Source organism: Aedes albopictus, chromosome 2 (genome assembly GCF_035046485.1).
Source record: "Aedes albopictus strain Foshan chromosome 2, AalbF5, whole genome shotgun sequence".
NCBI classification, from domain to species: Eukaryota; Metazoa; Arthropoda; class Insecta; order Diptera; family Culicidae; genus Aedes; species Aedes albopictus.
The window spans coordinates 400,940,209-400,959,722 of NC_085137.1; the positions used below are offsets into that span (position 1 = coordinate 400,940,209).

At 42.7% G+C, this 19,514-nt stretch overlaps 1 protein-coding gene across 2 annotated transcripts in view; it reads right to left on the reverse strand.

Annotated features, from left to right (window-relative positions):
• Positions 1–13,529, reverse strand: part of LOC109403684 (RYamide neuropeptides) — an 86,011-nt gene extending 72,482 nt beyond the window's left edge. For both annotated transcript variants that reach the window (XM_029879300.2, XM_029879298.2), the window contains exon 1: positions 13,126–13,529. The gene's annotated coding sequence lies outside the window, so the exon portion shown is untranslated. The remainder of the gene's footprint in view (positions 1–13,125) is intronic.
• Between the last annotated feature and the right edge of the window lie 5,985 nt (positions 13,530–19,514).

The window sequence follows — 19,514 nt, forward strand, 5'->3', positions numbered from 1 at the left end:
CAGCAGCACTGCTGCTGCCGTTGTTGCATAGGGTGGCCCGAAGCATCACCACCCCCAGAAACAGCAGCAACCAAGGCAGCAGCTACAGTGCTGCTAATAAAACAAAACAAAAAGCCGTTCGTTGGATCACTAATCGGTAATAAATCAATAACTTTTGCCACAAGCATCCAATTGTTTTGCGGTCTTCAAAGGAAAGTTTCATAAATGGTTTTTCTACAAGAAGCGTTGATCGATTTGAAATAAGCAGACAAGGAGCGACCTCTAGGATTTTTTATCTGAAAGTGTAACTTTTCCCATAGTAAATCCTATGAAAACTTTGAACCGCTTGCGCAAAATTATAGTTTCACCGATTGCGCTGAAATTTTGCACAGATCATATAGGACCTAAATGGAATCAAATAAGTCGACTGGAGTGAGAATTTGATGTTTGTCCCATACTAATCAGGGGTTGCTAAGAATATTGTTTAATAATTTCAGTTCAACTGGGGCACAGATACTGTCTAATTATTTTATGGCATCCGCCATTATGGCGAGCGTGGAAAGCTGGATTATGTACAAAGACATCTTTATATTTTCTTTTTCTTGTAACGTTTTTCGAGCGTAATTCCTATAAAAGTTCTGTGTGCATCGTATCACCTTAGCGTTTCGTTATAATTTCTTTTCTAACCACAACCAAAAAGTGTGGGCGTTAAGTGGGCAAATTTTTACGACTTTTTTCGAAGGGATCATATATCACCCCATGGCAAAGAACCGGTTAACCTGTTGAATCATTTAGAGAAATCGATTTCCAAATTTAACCCACTGAATATGTTGAGGCAGTTCACCACGTAGAACACGGGCAGAATATATCTCTCGAAAATTTTATTAAGCAAATCGTAAATCATACACATTCCAGAGCATCGTTTTCTCCATCCACCCATTTCCACTGTTATTACCCACTCAGATGGCGTGGCTGGTTAATACGCGTTCTCTCTTTCCACCACCCATCCTGTGCAACAGGTTGACAGGAAAAGCGATCCCCGGCGAAACTCCCCTTCCAACGACGTGTCATGTCCTATTTAGAATCAGTCTCAAGCAGCAGCAACACATTGACTCACACATGAAGGCATATGACGACTGTCTTCAGGTGATAACCTTACCCTCGTGCAGCTGGGACTCCTCCCTCATTGCTCCCATCACGTATTTATACGATTTTACAGCAATTTTAACATTATTCTTTCACACCTTTTTCTGGCTGCACAGAGGGTATGTAGAAACCAGAAGGTGGCTCCCATCGAGGAGTTGTTGGCTGCCATCTTCACGCAGATATAAGAGCTCAACCCCTCATCCTGAAGCCACTGAAGGCATGCATCTCATAAGCGCACAGGTGAAGTCACTTCTTCTGAGGCCATGAAGAGCTTCCCGCATAACGATATGGTCCAGCCATAAAACGATATATCACCAATTTCGTTGTTTTTAACACCGCGAAGGACGACACCTCGCGCTTCTAGCTTCGGTGTTATCCTGCTTTGAATGTTAAATTGAAGCTCTGTTATTTATTTTACTACGGAGGAAAGTCAATGGGTTTCCCTCCTCGGCAGGGACTGGTGCGTTGGCGTCGCCGGCGTCGTCGATGCGAGGTGCGAATTCGATTCGAAGGCAACCGGTTTTTATGTGACCAAGGGCGATGATTATAGCTCACATGGTTAGGATTTTTTCCCATTCCATTACCCTTTCGTTTCCAGTAAGTAGTGAACGAGTGAGGACTTTCTTTTTTCGTGACGTTAAAACGAAGCTAGGCTGTTCGATCAGGAAGCGTTCTTGAATAGGTCAACAAAAAGTTGTTTTTCTTTTCCAAAAAAAAAGGATAACATATGTGTTGAAGGTGCCGAAGCGGTCGACAGTTGAAACGAAAGTGAAATACCAAGAGGTACAATGAATAGTAGTTTCGCACGCAACTTTCGATGCCTGAAATTACCAACACACTACTATCGAGGTCAGCGCGCTCATCGTCTACCGAATAATTGGAAAACTAATTAACACACATTAAATACCAGGGAAGCGTGTCTGTAAATTGATCCTGTATGATGCCTCCTGTTTAACTTTTCCACTCGTTTTCGGGAAAACGCTTCAGGGTATTTTCATTATATGTCATACAAAACATAAATCCTTCATTGATAGGTTGTGGCGTGATATATTTTGCGTGATAATTTTTTTGGACAGTTCGTTTTTTGGTAGAACTTTGATTTTATTCTACGTAGGGGGATAAGGGGCATAATGGACACCCGGGGCGAAATGGACACCCCTGTTTTTGCTGTAACCGTTGACTTTTATGTTAAACTTTTAATGCATAAGTGTAAAGGAACAAGTCATGGTTTTATTTTCCAAAAGAACCATTTAAATTGCTCCAAAATAACCAAAATATCATTGAAATTGAAATATGTTTTTCATATGGTGAAATTCTTATAATTTCGAAGCAGCAGCAAATAAGGTATTACGAGTGTTGGAGTTTGTCCACCATAAAAACAAGTGAAATGTTACCTTATCTACATGTATACGGAGATTTAGCAATGGATGAAGTATTTTATTTTTGATCAGAATTTACTTGAAATAGCAATTTTAATGTTGTAGTCGAGTCGGGGCGAAATGAACACCGGCTATTACGAATGAATGTACGCGCATTGCATACTGTTAGGCGTTTTAGAGAGTTTGGAAAAAATCACTCCGATTATTTTAGCCTTAAGTTTATTTAATTAACTTTGATGTTATGTAAACTCGTCTAAGATGGAGTATTATATCTGTGACATTGATCTCCGTAGGCAGATTACTTAACTGATCGATGTAATTAAAGAATTAGCATAAAATATGTAGGGGTGTCCATTTTGCCCCGATGAGTGTCCATTCCGCCCCGTATCTTTCCTGCCAGCCCCAAAAAACACGATTTAAAATTCATTATTTCTTTACAATAAAGACATTCTACCTACTGTAAATGATTGAAATACGTAGGAAACAAGCTAAAGTTGTAAGCCAACTGATAATATGTTAAGTTTTTCTTCGTTATACAGGTCTAACGTACTCATTTGCTTAGGGTGTCCATTATGCCCCTAATCCCCCTACACAGGTAGTATTAACCGTGCATCCCTGTGTACAGGTATGCCTTCATTTAGTGGACCCTCGATTATATAGACCCTCGATTTTATGTACATTTGACCTCGATTTTTTGTACATTTTTTTTAATGGTTAAATTTTTAATATCCAATCAGTTCAAAACTTGCAGTTTGTGTTATGATGACTTACAATGCAGGGGTTTGCAACCTTTTGACACGCGGAGCACTTCATATCAAACAATTGTTTTGTAAAGCACCCATAATAGTGCCAGGGCATACCTTATGACACACTTAATTTAATATATAAGGTATACCAATAGCAATGTTTTTTGGCGGATGCATGCAAACTCCCTATTCGTCAGCTTTTCCCTCAAAGTTTTCCATCAACTTCTTGAAACATTTCTAATGACTGGTAAATTGTTTCCAGTGCTGTCATGGTAAAATCTGAGCTAGTAAGTCAAGGTTCCCCGATTTCAGCGAGCTCTCATTGATACATTCCCATGGATGAATTCCTGGAGGAATCTCTGAAAAAACCGCTTGAGCAATTTCTGAAGAACTGCTGGAGCAACTTCTAAAAGAATTTATGGAACAACTTTTGAAGAAATCGATGCTGAAATTTTTTAAAGTTATTCTAGGAATATTGAAGAATTCTCTGAAGATATTTCCGAAAGTATCGGTGAAGGAATTTAAAAAATCAGATGAAAATTTTAAATGAATTTCTGAAAAAACAGTAGAATTTTAAGAATACATATATGGACTTTATGAAGAAATTTTAGAAGGAATACCTCAAGAAACACTTGGAAACTCCTGGACTAGAGGAATATCTAACAATTCCTTTTGATATTTTGGAAAAAAAAATCCTGAAGAAATCCCTAATAAAAATCCCAAACATTTTTTTTGTTAAATTCCAGGAGAAAGCCATAGAGAAATTCTTAGAGGTACGCTTGGAGGAAAACCTGGAGGTATTTCTGAGAAAATACGTAGAGAAATACTCGGCGGAATTTCGGATGAAATCTCTGTGTGAAATTCTGCATGAATCTCTGCAAGAATGTCTTCCAGTCTCTTCATAAGAATCTCTGAAAGATTCTGTAGAAAAAATATCTGAAGGAATCCTTGGAGGATTTGCTAAGACTTTCTCAAGAAATTCTTGGAGCAATTTCTGCAAGAGAAATGTCTTTAGGGTAGGCAAGTGAAGAAATTTCTTTAACCTTCCGTAACTCGCGCGGTCGGCTACCACCGCCTTTTCCAACATGTTGTACAACCATTGAAGGGTTAATAATCTCTTGTAGAACTTCTAAAGCAATCCTTGGAGAAAATTCTTTAGGAATTAAAGTTTTCCTAGTTGAATGCTTTTAACAATTTCTGGAGGAATCTCTATGTAAAAAAAATGAAAAAAATTCGTAGATTATTTTCTGGAACAATCTAGATTTCTTTAAAAGGAATTCTGGAAGTATTTTATAAAGGAAAACATGCAACATTTTTGGAAGCTATCCGTGCAATACTTTCTAAGGGAGTACTCTAAAGTCTATATAAATAGGAAATTAGTAAAGAAATCTCTGGAGGAAAATCTGGAGATTTTTCAGAAGAAATTATTAGTCGAAACTATAAAAAAATCCATGGAAGATTTTCTGAAAGAATCCCTCGAAAAATTTAATCCCTAAAGCAGTTTCTATAGAAATCCCTGCAGAAAATTTCCGAATAGATCTCACATTTTTTAAAGAGCCACTGGTGAGCGTCCACAAATGATGTAGCATTTTTGGACGATTTGGACGCTCCCTTGGATAAATTTCTAAAGAAAACCCAGGAAGTTTTTCTGACAGAAATCCAGACTTTCGAGAAAAAAAAATCCCTGGAGAAATTTCTAAAGCAAACCCCTGAGAAAGTTTTGCAACAAATATGGTAAATCTCTTAAGAATGCTAAAAAAAAATCCCTAGAAGAATTCCTGCAGAAACTAATAAACAATTTCCTACACAACTTCCTGAAACTTTTGGAGGAATCCCTAGTAGAATTACTAGAGAAATTGGTAGTTTCTGAGGGAATTTCTTGTGAAATCCTTGGAGAAATTTCCAAAGTAAGTACAAATGTTTGAAGGAACTTTTGAAACATTTTCTGAAAAACTCTGGAATAGTTTCTGAAGGCATCGCTGGAAGTTTCATAAAAAGAAGCTCCGGTGAAATTTCTAAAAGAATTTCTAAACGAATTTTTTGAAGAATCTCTGGAGGAATTTCTGCTCAAATTCATGGATATTTTTTTGGAAAAAAATGGAAGAATTTCAGATGTTAATCATGCAGGATGCTTTGAAAGAATTCTCTGTGGAATTTATAGATTTGGAGGAATTTCCAAACAAATCCCTGAAAAAAAAATCCGAATGTATCCATGGATGATTTTGACGGACAACAACCCTGCAAAGCTGGTGTTTGCTACTGATTCGGTTGGCACAACAAGGCGTGCAGCGCAGAGAGCACGATGAGCGGACCTGGTGGAGCGTGACCTGGCGAGCATTGGGCGGGACCGAGGATGGAGAGTGGCAGCCACAAACCGAGTATTGTGGCGTACTATTGTTGATTATGTCTTGTCTTAAATGTGATGTTGAACAAATAAATGTATGTATGTATGGACCCAAGGGCGTAGCCAAGTTTTCGGTCAGAGCGGGCGAGCACCCCTAGCAAATTTATACCTGCTAGCTTTTACAACTAAAGGTGACACGATGAAATTCGTGAAGGACACCTTGGATAAGTACTGAAACAATTGATGGAGGGAACCCTCGAGGCATTCCCGGATAAGTTTCTGAAGAAACCCATTGACAAATTTTTGGAAGAATCCGCAAAAGACTTTCTAACGGAATACCCTCAAAACATCCCTGGAAAAAATCCCAGAGGAACTTTTGGAGTAGTTTCTGTAGAAATCCATGGATAACTTTTTGAAGGATGTCTTGGAGAAAAAAGAAAGAATCTCAGGATATATTGCTGAAAGAATCGCATGACAAATTTCTGAAGGAATTCCTTTGCAAGAACTACAGGTATTGTTAATGGAAATCATGGATGGATTCCTGAATAATCCCGTGAGTAAGCTCCTAAAGAATCTCTTGGAGAGAATTTGGAAAATATTCCTGGATGAAGAATTTCCTGCTTCATGTATACAAGTCTGTAAAATTATCTCAAATAATTCCAATACAAATTGCTGGCGTAATTTCTCTAGAAATCCTTAAAGTAATTGTAAAAAAACCTGCCGGCATCTCTGATGAAATTCTTTTGTGCATTCCTGCAAGAGATGACGGAATCATTTTTGAAATTTCTGCAGGAACCCCGATATTCCGAGAGGAATTTCGGAAGGAATCACAGGAGGAATTCCTGGAGTAATCTCTAGAGGGATTTCTGGAATCCTGGAGGAATTCCTAAAGGAATATCTGGAAGAATTCGCGGAGGAATCACTGGAGGAATACCATAATTTATGCCTGGAGGAACCCCTGCTATAATAACTGAATTAATTCATGCTAGAATCCCTGGAGGAATTTTTGGAGGAATTTTTGGAGGAATCTCTGAATGAATTTATGGAGGATTTCTTGGATTAATCCCTGGAGGAATTTCTGTAGGAATCCGTAGTGGAATTCCAAGAGAAATCCCTGGAGAAATCCATGGAAGAATTCCTGGAGGAATCCGTGGATGAATTGCTGGAAAACTCCCTAGAAATATTCTGGAAAAAAATCTGCAGAAATCACTTGAGGAATTCCTGGAGGATTCCCTGGAGAAATTATTTGATGAACCAGTGGAAAAATCCTGGGAGAATCTCTGGGGGAATTTATGGATAAATTTGTGCTGGAATACCTGAATGAATTTATGGAGGAATTCCTGCAGGAATTCCTGGAGAGGTTTTTTGTTGGGATTTCTGGAGGAATTCTTAGAAGAATTCCTGGATAAATTCTTGAAGGAGCCTCTCGAATCATTCCTGGGTGAGTTCCTATAGAAGTTCCTGGAGAAGTTGCGGAAGGAATGGCTGAAGAAATTCCGGGAGGAATACCTGGAGGAAAACCCAAACGAATCCCTGGATCCCCGGAGGAGCACCTGGATCATTTCCTGGAGGAATTCCTAGGGAAATTGCTAGAGAAATTTTTGAAGAATTCCTGGAAAAAATACTGAAGTGAAATTCTTGGATGAATCCCTGGAGTAATTTCTGAAGACATCCTTGGAATATCTGAAGAAACCTTGACCAATTTTTGAAGGGATCTCTGGAGGAATCCCTAAAGAAATCATTGGACGTACTCTTGCAGAAATTCCCAGTGAAATTCTGGGAGGAATCTTTGGAGAAATTTCTGTAGAAATCCCTGGAAGAACCCCTGGAGGAACTCCTAGAAGAATTCCTGGAGGAATGCCTGGAGAAGTTCCTGGAGAAATGCCTGGATGAATTCATGGAGATATTTTTAGATGAATCCCTGGAGTCCCTGGAAGGATTCCTAGAGGAATACCTGGAGGAGTTTCTGAAGACACCCCGAGGGATTTCGTGGAAATATCCTATAGGAATGCATGAAGGAGGAAATTCTTGGATGTATCCCTGGAGGAATTCGTGCAGAAATTTGTGATGAAATTCTAGGAAGAATCGTTGAAGAAATTCTTGGATGAGTTCGTGAAAAAATCCCTAGACTAATTTTGGGAGGAATCTCTGGAGAAAATTTTGAAGAAATTCTTTGAGGAGTTCCTAGAAGAGTTCAAAGAAAAAAAAACTGGAGAAATCCTTTCTGAATTTCTGCAGAAATCTCCGCAAGGATTCCCGCAGGAATTCCTAGAAGAACTATTGTTACAATACCTAGAGGAATTCCTAAAGGAATACCTGGGGGAATTTCTGAAGAAATCTCTATAGGAACTCCTGGAAAAATTTCTGGAGAAATTTTTGGAGGAGTTCCTGGAAAAATTCCTGAAGAAATTTCTGGAGGAATTCCTAGATGAATTCTTGGAGGAATTCCTAGTGTAATTCTAGAAGTCCAAGTAACATTTTAAGTTTTGTTCGGCTCTATAAGAGATCTTCATGACCAATTTTATAAAACTCGCTATAAATTAAAGAGCATCTTCCGGCTGAGTGGACCACTTTTGGAGAGGTTGTGCAACCCGCATTAAGAGTAGCAATAAAACCGTTTCAAAACCTAGTTGAAACATTTTCCTTTTCGCGATTGTTGTTGTTTTTTAACAAAAACTATGACAGCTCAAGCTTCTTCGATGGCACGTAAAGTTCAGGAGGATACATTCGTAAGTAGAAAGCGATCATTTCAAAGTAATATTTTACAAGTTATCGTGTTGCTAGGCTTATGCGCATTCAATTTTACCGTGAATATTGGGGTTGCAGAATCATTAAATTAATGGGCTTCGAAAATGATGAATATTATCATCTTGTAATGCATTAAATCAATTTGTTCATTTAGTAAAACTATCTCGAATCACTAGAAAACTCAGCTGAGAGAGTTTATTTATGTGAGCATGTTATGGAAATGGTGGCAAACTATCAATACATTGCTAATTAGAGCAAAATTAACTATTTTCCATTCACGTTATCTAATTCTTCAATATGGCGACGACCATAATTAGCGAAAATAAAATGAAAGCAAGCTTACTTTTATGATGACCGCAATAAACCTAGCAGTACGATATATCGTAGTTTCTGCTTTTCCACCAACAGATGTCATTACCAATTTAACGGATCGCCATCTGTTGAGAGTTTTAACTGTTTTATTGTGGTAATGACAGTTGCCAGAAGGTTTACATATCGGAGAGTTTTGTTTACTCTTAAAATCTGGCTTTATGGATACCTTCAAGTATACTATAAAACATTTTATCAATGGTTTTCATAAAAGTAGTCATGAAACTGTGAGTTTTAATAATTGCTGAAATGAAACCCTAATAAAAACAAACAAAACCAATCAGCCATAGAATTGTTACTTGGGATACGCACCTTGAGGTGGGGTAAAACCGAACTCTGGCATTTCCTTGAATTCTAATGAAGTACCAAGGGGCTCCATCTAACAATTTACGGCAGCAGTGGATGGTGTAGGAGGCGGATGGTATTTAAAGGGATGATTCCATATTATTGGCACAGAATCTCTTAAATTACGCGCGCCTAAATTTAGATGTAATATTGATAATAAATTGTCTCAAAAGTTTAAAGGCCCTTCTGTCGTAGAAGAAATTACAAATAAGCGTTACCATACAGCTTCGTTTGTTGACCGAATAATATGAGAAAATGGCTCACAGATACCAGATTAGAGAGTTATAGCTCCGATGAGGACATCGACGAATGTAGTATGAAGAAATGTACAATGTTGAGTACAGGTATGTTCCGTTTTTGTCACTATCCGATGCGCAAATCTCAAGAAGCAAGCTTCAAACAACAGTGCATTTTATTATTATATTCTTGCTCACTTGTAATAAGCTTAAAATAAGAAGAACAGGTGCGCTGGTTTTGTTTACGAAGAGATTTGTGTCCTCGAAATCGTGAGTAGGTACCAAAGTCGGCCATTGTGGCGGCCATTTTGGGCTTCTAACAAGTCTGTCCTTAAACTTGAGGCAATGCATCCATGAATGAATTTGAAGCAACCAGTTTTCAACACATTTCAAATTAAGCTGTAAATAATGTTAATTCATGCTTTCTCTCTTGCATAACTTTACTTCTTATTTGAATATGAGAAAAACCAACAGTCCAATATAAAATTTAAACCGAGCCAAATCAATTAATGAAAATCAATTAATGACAGCAGGTAACACGTGAATATCAATATCATCTTATCATCATCAACCATTTTGTCGTTTTGTAAAATTGTTCAATCATTTTCCAAGTGTAACATAAGTAGCTAATCATGTTAGATCAATAATATGGGATGTGCATTAGGGTGGCCCACACTTATATGAAAAACAAAAATTTCGAAAAATACCAAGTCTTACCTCCTATATCAGTTGTTTTGGACTCCCAGAAGCTACGTTCAAAATTTGAGCAAAATCGGTTGAGCCTAAGGGGGCGCTCAAAACGCTTGAAGTTTGTATGGGAAAACTTGGCCAAATGTATGCAGAAATTTTAATTTTTCGAATTTTGCCGCTAGGTGGCGCTGTAAGCGTTCAATAATCAAACCCTTTGGTATTATTGTAGGTGACTATATGCTAGAGAACTTTGTCGAAGACCGCGAAGTGATCCGACGGTTGTGAAAAAAGTTATACCCTAGGCAAAGAGAGGCAAAGTATTGAGATTTCATTATTGATATTATTCCTTTACATGTATTGGAAAAATAACAATAAAGTTTATCCTCACTTTACCTAGGGTACAACTTTTTTCACAGACGTTTAAACTTTTAGTCAATTGATCAATTTTCTGGAGGAATTCTTGGTAGAAAAGAAAAGGGAAAAGCAAGCATAAATCCCTAGATTAATGCTTTTTATCTTGACAGAATTTTTGTGGAACTCTGAATTATTGAATTATTAATCTCTAGTTGAGTTGAGTTTGTGTGAGTGGCCTTGCCCCCCCCCCCCCCTCCACGTGTCTCTGGAGCCGACCTACTGATACCTGAGCCCCCCATGCTAAGCCGACGGTCTGAGCTTTTAATGATTTTTAAGCCGGAATATCCCACGGCGTTATTTTACAGTTTTCTTACGTATTTCTGTAGTTTTGGTGCTCATCAAACAAATAATGGTAGAATATGATGCAGAATATTTTTCTGGATATCCTAGGCCATCCAAATTGTTTTTGAGTTTCCATCGTAAAGTCTACGGATGTAACGGTAACTTCTTTCATTATACAATACCACAATTTGTAATCCATCATGTCCAATAAGTCTTCTGAAAGTTCAGATCAGTCGGGATATCCTAGGCCATCCAAACTATTATAATTTTTAAAATTTTAATTGAACTTTCTGTTTTGGCTGTATAGAGTTATGATGCATAATCTATTTTACTTACTGGAGCTCCTAGAATATCATCAGAGACTATGACATAGCTTCGAAATATTCAGTATCGTACAAACTGTCCTGCAATTTATTACATGGAGTCTACAGCCGTAATAATAGCTTTTTTGCTGTTGTGAGTCACACAACATTACCAATCATATTGATTGTATCTCATTAATTTATTTAGCGTTACATCACATTTTTGATAAAACTGAATCAACAATTCTTCGTCACAACACTCGGTTCCTTCTTCTTCTTTATGGCTTTACGTCCTCACTGGGACTTGGCCTGCCTCGCTTCAACTTAGTGTTCTTTAAGCACTTCCACAGTTATTAATTGAAGGGCGTTCTTTGCCTGCCATTGCATGAATCCCGGAACGGGAATCGAACCCGCCGTCTCCGGATTGGCGATCCATATCCTTAACCACTAGGCTAACTGGAGATCCCAACACTCGGTTCCTGTAATATCCGGATCTCTTGCAAACACCAGCTTTGCAGGGTTGTTGTCCGGCATTCTCACTACATGTCCTGCCCATCGTTTCCTTCGAGCGTTTGCGACCTTCCAGATGCTAGGTTCGCCGTAGAGTGCAGGGAGCTCGTGGTTCTTTGCCGCCACACACCGTTCTCCTGCACACCGCCAAAGATAGTCGAAAGCAAGCATCCGATGCTCGAACGCTTTGAGTGCTTCCATGTCCTCCTCGAGTCCAAAAGTATCTTGGAATGACTCATGAAATGCCAGGATAATTACACACCACAGTTGGATGTGTGATGATAAAGTACATTGTGAGAATAACTATTGAACTAAATTTCAGGACAGTTTGGACGACCCTGAATCTCTCAAAGGTATATGATAATATGTATCTGCAGACTGTATGGTAGACTTCAGGTTAGTCCTGTAACAACTGTTGATTACGCAACGTTACTCAGTATAGCAGATATGGCTACTGTTACGAGTGTAGACCTGAAGCTCTGAACTCCAAGGTAGTTTGGCTGACCTGGAATATCCCTATAGTATCTCTAAACGACATAAGAGACTGCAAGAGCTTCACGACGGGTTCCAACAGTTTATTATGATGTGCTATTATTCTTGGCGAAAAAACATAAAGTTATTCTTGTAGATTTGAAGGACTTTTTTGTAGGACAGTTTGGAACACCTAGAACATCCCAGAATATGTATAAAACACCTTTTGATATTCTTGACGAAAGTTAAACATATGAACGTAATCCATATCCAAATTCCCGAATAGAACAACTGGTATGTCAATTATTTCGTTTCTCCAAACTTCAGGGTGTTCAGGATGTTCTAGGTTGTCAATGAAGTCTCAAACATAAATATTTCTATTTTTTCTTAACAGATGACTCAATTTGCAACAGCTTTTCCAAAGACACTGTTCTCTTTTATTAAATGTGTGAATTTTATATTTGATTCTATGTTGGGGTCATATGTGATACCTTCGGACCGTTAAATAATTGCAGGATGAAAGAAAAATTCTATGAATGGAACTATGAGCTAGAAAATTCACTTGTGCCTTCAGTTTTAATTGCTTCATTTATAACGTTTTTGAAACTTATAAAGGGATTTTGTACCTCTATGAAAAATGTGTCGTATCAAATCCTTTAAATGAGATTTTCCTTCTTCGAAATAATTTGAAAAGAAACGATGAATACATACAACACAAAGAATACTGACACAAGTTTGCCAAATATGTTCAATGTAAAGAAGCATTTTCCACGGTTGAAATACATGGTATTTCTAAGAACCAGGTCAAATCACGTAACGGATTTTCCGATAGGTTTGCACTTTTTTGCATTCATACGAATATTTTGCTTCCATTGTTTCACTTTCATTCGGTTCTCGTTGCACGGGTCATCAACATATTTGCACGCAAGATTTAATTATTTATCCTCCAACTAGCTCTCCCGTTCATATGGTCCGTTCTCTGATAATTGGTTCCAGCTAAACTAGCTCACCTGAACCACGCCATCGCAACTTGCAAGAACAGTGAAAAACACGACCAATTTAATAATTGCTGTCATCCGGTTTTCCCATACGAACAATCGCCTCTATACAATTCTGATCCGGAATAATTGCACATATGATTCATTTCAGGATGGATAAACTCACCTCTTCAAAAAGCCGATGATTCCTATTTTAGTGGCGAAATTTAAACACAGCCAACGAACGCTTACGCACTGAAACGGATTTTCAATTGACACAGTTTCGGAACTATCTTCAATTGACCGGAAGCAGCCGCGTTTCGCACTTCTCTCTAAAATAACCACACCAAGTCACTTTTGTTGGCACCTGCTGGAATGCCGATCCGCGAGTTGCACTGATTCAAATCCTGGGCTTCAAACGTTCCTCACCAACAACCGCGCTCCGTCAGGTGATCTTCTCCAACACTATATACTGTCGTCGGTCGAGGCTAGTCCTCGTGGAGGGCCTGTTCTATTCTGTGCTGTTCAGCTGCTGCTCTTGGGGCATCAAACGCCGGCTTCCGTTGTTCTTTCGACACTGCGGTTCACCATGGCAATGAGCTATGCTTTTATACATATGTGGATCCTATCACGGCGACGCGACCGGTGACGGTGTGCTGTGGTGACAGTAGTGGTAGCGGATACGGAACGAGGTGGCTCTGGGTGGATGGTTGCGCGCCTGTTGCTTCTCCAATCGAGCCGATACGACCGGTGGAAACAGCAGCGTTTGGTTGGTTGGGTGAGAAGAAAGAGCAGGAGCGGTCAGGCCTGTCCAAGAGGAAGTCCCTCGCCGGCTCGTGCTTCGTTACCCGAGCAGGAGCGAGTGACTGATTTTTATCTGGCGTGTACCATTTGCTTAGAATTCAAATGGTTATCCTGGTATCAGCAAAATGAATGTTGTCTTACAAATTTGTTTAACTACTATGTGTTACTAATTGCCATGTGGTTCACCCCCAGAATCATAATTTCAAACGCAGCTTATTCCCTGAAGGAATTCCTGGAGGAATTCTTGGAGGAATTTCTAGAGGAATCCTTGGAGGAATTCCTTGAGGAATCCCTCGAGATATTGGTAGAGCAATCCCTGAAAGTGTTCGTGGAGGTATTTCTGGAGAAACCCTTGGAGGAATCCCTGCAGAAATTCCTGTAGGAATCGCTGGAGTACTGAAAGAAGTCCTAGAGGAATCCTTGGAGTAATTTCTGGCGGAATTCCTAGGAATTCCTGGAGGAATCCATGGGGTAATTCTTGGAGGAATCCCTGGGGTAATCCCTGGGGCAATTCCGGGGGGAATTCCTGGAGGAATCCCGGGGGGAATTCCTGGAGGAATCCCGGGGGGAATTCCTGGAGGAATCCCGGGGGGAATTCCTGGAGGAATCCCGGGGGGAATTCCTGGAGGAATCACTGGAGGAATTCCTGGAGGAATTCCTGGAGGAATTCCTGGAGGAATTCCTGGAGGAATTCCTGGAGGAATTCCTGGAGGAATTCCTGGAGGAATTCCTGGAGGAATTCCTGGAGAAATTCCTGGAGGAATTCCTGGAGAAATTCCTGGAGGAATTCCTGGAGAAATTCCTGGAGGAATTCCTGGAGAAATTCCTGGAGGAATTCCTGGAGAAATTCCTGGAGGAATTCCTGGAGAAATTCCTGGAGGAATTCCTGGAGAAATTCCTGGAGGAATTCCTGGAGAAATTCCTGGAGGAATTCCTGGAGAAATTCCTGAAGGAATTCCTGGAGAAATTCCTGGAGGAATTCCTGGAGAAATTCCTGGAGGAATTCCTGGAGAAATTCCTGAAGGAATTCCTGGAAAAATTCCTGGAGGAATTCCTGGAGAAATTCCTGGAGAAATTCCTGGAGGAATTCCTGGAGAAATTCCTGGAGAAATTCCTGGAGAAATTCTTGCAGGAATTCCTGGAGGAATTCCTGGGGGAACTCCTGGAGGAATTCCTGGGGGAACTCCTGGAGGAATTCCTGGGGGAACTCCTGGAGGAATTCCTGGAGAAATCCCTGGAGGAATTCTTAGAGGAATTCCTGGAGGGATTCCTGGGGGAATTATTGGAGGAATTCCTGGGGGAATCCCTGGAGGAATTCCTGGGGGAATCCCTGGAGGAATTCCTGGGGGAATTCCTGGAGGAATTCCTGGGGGAATTCCTGGAGGAATTCCTGGGGGAATTCCTGGAGGAATTCCTGGGGAAATTCCTGGAGGAATTCCTGGTGGGAATGCCTGGGGGATTTCCTGGTGGGAATTCCTGGGGGAATTCCTGGTGGGAATTCCTGGGGGAATTCCTGGTGGGAATTCCTGGGGGAATTCTTGGTGGGAATTCCTGGGGGAATTCCTGGTGGGAATTCCTGGGGGAATTCCTGGTGGGAATTCCTGGGGGAATTCCTGGTGGGAATTCCTGGGGGAATTCCTGGTGGGAATTCCTGGGGGAATTCCTGGTGGGAATTCCTGGGGGAATTCCTGGTGGGAATTCCTGGGGGAATTCCTGGTGGGAATTCCTGGGGGAATTCCTGGTGGGAATTCCTGGGGGAATTCCTGGTGGGAATTCCTGGGGGAATTCCTGGTGGGAATTCCTGGGGGAATTCCTGGTGGGAATTCCTGGGGGAATTCCTGGTGGGAATTCCTGGGGGAATTCCTGGTGGGAATTCCTGGGGGAATTCCTGGTGGGAATTCCTGGGGGAATTCCTGGTGGGAATTCCTGGGGGAATTCCTGGTGGGAATTCCTGGTGGGAATTCCTGGGGGAATTCCTGGGGGAATTCCTGGAGGAATTCCTGGGGGGAATTCCTGGAGGAATTCCTGGGGGAATTACTGAAAAAAATTCTGGTGGAATCCCTGGAAAAAAATCTAGAGAAATCCCTGAAGGAATTCCTAGAGGAATCCCTGGAGGAATTGCTAGAGGAATCCCTGAAGGAATTCCTAGAGGAATCCCTGGTGAATTCCTAGAGGAATCCCTGGGAGAATTCCTAGAGAAATCCCTGGAAGAATTCCCATAGGAATCCCTGGAGGAATTCCTGGAGGAATCCCTGGAGGAATCTCTGGAGGAATTCCTAGAGGAATCCCTGGAGGAATTCCTAGAGGAATCCTTGGAGGAATTCCTAGAGGAATCCTTGGAGGAATTCCTAGAGGAATCCCTGGAGGAATTCCTAGAGGAATCCCTGGAGGAATTCCTAGAGGAATCCCTGGAGGAATTCCTAGAGGAATCCTTGGAGGAATTCCTGGAGGAATCCCTGAAGGAATTCCTGGAGGAATCCCTGAAGGAATTCCTGGAGGAATCCCTGAAGGAATTCCTGGAGGAATCCCTGGAGGAATTCCTGGAGGAATCCCTGGAGGAATTCCTGGAGGAATCCCTGGAGGAATTCCTGGAGGAATCCCTGGAGGAATTCCTGGAGGAATCCCTGGAGGAATTCCTGGAGGAATCCCTGGAGGAATTCCTGGAGGAATCCCTGGAGGAATTCCTGGAGGAATCCCTGGAGGAATTCCTGGAGGAATCCCTGGAGGAATTCCTGGAGGAATCCCTGGAGGAATTCCTGGAGGAATCCCTGGAGGAATTCCTGGAGGAATCCCTGGAGGAATTCCTGGAGGAATCCCTGGAGGAATTCCTGGAGGAATCCCTGGAGGAATTCCTGGAGGAATCCCTGGAGGAATTCCTGGAGGAATCCCTGGAGGAATTCCTGGAGGAATCCCTGGAGGAATTCCTGGAGGAATCCCTGGAGGAATTCCTGGAGGAATCCCTGGAGGAATTCCTGGAGGAATCCCTGGAGGAATTCCTGGAGGAATCCCTGGAGGAATTCCTGGAGGAATCCCTGGAGGAATTCCTGGAGGAATCCCTGGAGGAATTCCTGGAGGAATCCCTTGGGGAATTCCTGGAGGAATCCCATGGGGAATTCCTGGAGGAATCCCTTGGGGAATTCCTGAAGGAATCCCTGGGGGAATTCCTGAAGGAATCCCTGGGGGAATTCCTGAAGGAATCCCTGGGGGAATTCCTGAAGGAATCCCTGGGGGAATTCCTGAAGGAATCCCTGGGGGAATTCCTGAAGGAATCCCTGGGGGAATTCCTGAAGGAATCCCTGGGGGAATTCCTGAAGGAATCCCTGGGGGAATTCCTGAAGGAATCCCTGGGGGAATTCCTGAAGGAATCCCTGGGGGAATTCCTGAAGGAATCCCTGGGGGAATTCCTGAAGGAATCCCTGGGGGAATTCCTGAAGGAATCCCTGGGGGAATTCCTGAAGGAATCCCTGGGGGAATTCCTGAAGGAATCCCTGGGGGAATTCCTGAAGGAATCCCTGGGGGAATTCCTGAAGGAATCCCTGGGGGAATTCCTGAAGGAATCCCTGGGGGAATTCCTGAAGGAATCCCTGGGGGAATTCCTGAAGGAATCCCTGGGGGAATTCCTGAAGGAATCCCTGGGGGAATTCCTGAAGGAATCCCTGGCGGAATTCCTGAAGGAATCCCTGGCGGAATTCCTGAAGGAATCCCTGGCGGAATTCCTGAAGGAATCCCTGGCGGAATTCCTGAAGGAATCCCTGGCGGAATTCCTGAAGGAATCCCTGGCGGAATTCCTGAAGGAATCCCTGGCGGAATTCCTGAAGGAATCCCTGGCGGAATTCCTGAAGGAATCCCTGGCGGAATTCCTGAAGGAATCCCTGGTGGAATTCCTGAAGGAATCCCTGGCGGAATTCCTGAAGGAATCCCTGGCGGAATTCCTGAAGGAATCCCTGGCGGAATTCCTGAAGGAATCCCTGGCGGAATTCCTGAAGGAATCCCTGGCGGAATTCCTGAAGGAATCCCTGGCGGAATTCCTGAAGGAATCCCTGGCGGAATTCCTGAAGGAATCCCTGGCGGAATTCCTGAAGGAATCCCTGGCGGAATTCCTGAAGGAATCCCTGGCGGAATTCCTGAAGGAATCCCTGGCGGAATTCCTGAAGGAATCCCTGGCGGAATTCCTGAAGGAATCCCTGGCGGAATTCCTGAAGGAATCCCTGGCGGAATTCCTGAAGGAATCCCTGGCGGAATTCCTGAAGGAATCCCTGGCGGAATTCCTGAAGGAATCCCTGGCGGAATTCCTGAAGGAATCCCTGGCGGAATTCCTGAAGGAATCCCTGGCGGAATTCCTGAAGGAATCCCTGGCGGAATTCCTGAAGGAATCCCTGGCGGAATTCCTGAAGGAATCCCTGGCGGAATTCCTGAAGGAATCCCTGGCGGAATTCCTGAAGGAATCCCTGGCGGAATTCCTGAAGGAATCCCTGGCGGAATTCCTGAAGGAATCCCTGGCGGAATTCCTGAAGGAATCCCTGACGGAATTCCTGAAGGAATCCCTGGCGGAATTCCTGAAGGAATCCCTGGCGGAATTCCTGAAGGAATCCCTGGCGGAATTCCTGAAGGAATCCCTGGCGGAATTCCTGAAGGAATCCCTGGCGGAATTCCTGAAGGAATCCCTGGCGGAATTCCTGAAGGAATCCCTGGCGGAATTCCTGAAGGAATCCCTGGCGGAATTCCTGAAGGAATCCCTGGCGGAATTCCTGAAGGAATCCCTGGCGGAATTCCTGAAGGAATCCCTGGCGGAATTCCTGAAGGAATCCCTGGCGGAATTCCTGAAGGAATCCCTGACGGAATTCCTGAAGGAATCCCTGGCGGAATTCCTGAAGGAATCCCTGGCGGAATTCCTGAAGGAATCCCTGGCGGAATTCCTGAAGGAATCCCTGGCGGAATTCCTGAAGGAATCCCTGGCGGAATTCCTGAAGGAATCCCTGGCGGAATTCCTGAAGGAATCCCTGGCGGAATTCCTGAAGGAATCCCTGGCGGAATTCCTGAAGGAATCCCTGGCGGAATTCCTGAAGGAATCCCTGGCGGAATTCCTGAAGGAATCCCTGGCGGAATTCCTGAAGGAATCCCTGGCGGAATTCCTGAAGGAATCCCTGGCGGAATTCCTGAAGGAATCCCTGACGGAATTCCTGAAGGAATCCCTGGCGGAATTCCTGAAGGAATCCCTGGCGGAATTCCTGAAGGAATCCCTGGCGGAATTCCTGAAGGAATCCCTGGCGGAATTCCTGAAGGAATCCCTGGCGGAATTCCTGAAGGAATCCCTGGCGGAATTCCTGAAGGAATCCCTGGCGGAATTCCTGAAGGAATCCCTGGCGGAATTCCTGAAGGAATCCCTGGCGGAATTCCTGAAGGAATCCATGGCGGAATTCCTGAAGGAATCCCTGGCGGACTTCCTGAAGGAATCCCTGGCGGACTTCCTGAAGGAATCCCTGGCGGACTTCCTGAAGGAATCCCTGGCGGAATTCCTGAAGGAATCCCTGGCGGAATTCCTGAAGGAATCCCTGGCGGAATTCCTGAAGGAATCCCTGGCGGAATTCCTGAAGGAATCCCTGGCGGAATTCCTGAAGGAATCCCTGGCGGAATTCCTGAAGGAATCCCTGGCGGAATTCCTGAAGGAATCCCTGGCGGAATTCCTGAAGGAATCCCTGGCGGAATTCCTGAAGGAATCCCTGGCGGAATTCCTGAAGGAATCCCTGGCGGAATTCCTGAAGGAATCCCTGG